The sequence below is a fragment of the Trichechus manatus genome, unplaced genomic scaffold (genome assembly GCF_000243295.1).
Source record: "Trichechus manatus latirostris isolate Lorelei unplaced genomic scaffold, TriManLat1.0 scaffold00093, whole genome shotgun sequence".
Taxonomy (NCBI): Eukaryota; Metazoa; Chordata; class Mammalia; order Sirenia; family Trichechidae; genus Trichechus; species Trichechus manatus.
In genome coordinates this window covers 401,976-402,342 of record NW_004444029.1, presented here as the reverse complement: position 1 = coordinate 402,342, position 367 = coordinate 401,976, and positions in this window count along the sequence as shown.

The following is a 367-nucleotide window of genomic DNA, read 5'->3' as shown; positions in this document are numbered from 1 at the left end:
TCCAGGCTCCCATCAGCTGCACTGCAGGGCAGCTGCATCCCAAATCCAGCAGGAGCCGCTTGGACCCAGCTTTCCTCTAGGACCGTCTTTCCAGCCCATGACAACGCGGCCTGTCGCTCTCCCTCCATCATTCTAGTCAACGGCGGCCGAGTGCCTTCCTGAACGCCCACCGCCTCGCGGACACCCAGAGCACACGCGAGGGTCTGCAGCCAGGAGCTCTCTCCCTTCCTTAGCGGCTTCACGACGCCAAGCTTGTCACTCCTGCCTCTCCTTCCAGGTTATAAAGTCGCCCCAGCGGGATCTGCACCCCCTCCCCTCAACGCGGGAACAGCACAAAGGTTCTCCAGAAGCCTTTCCGCCGACATGG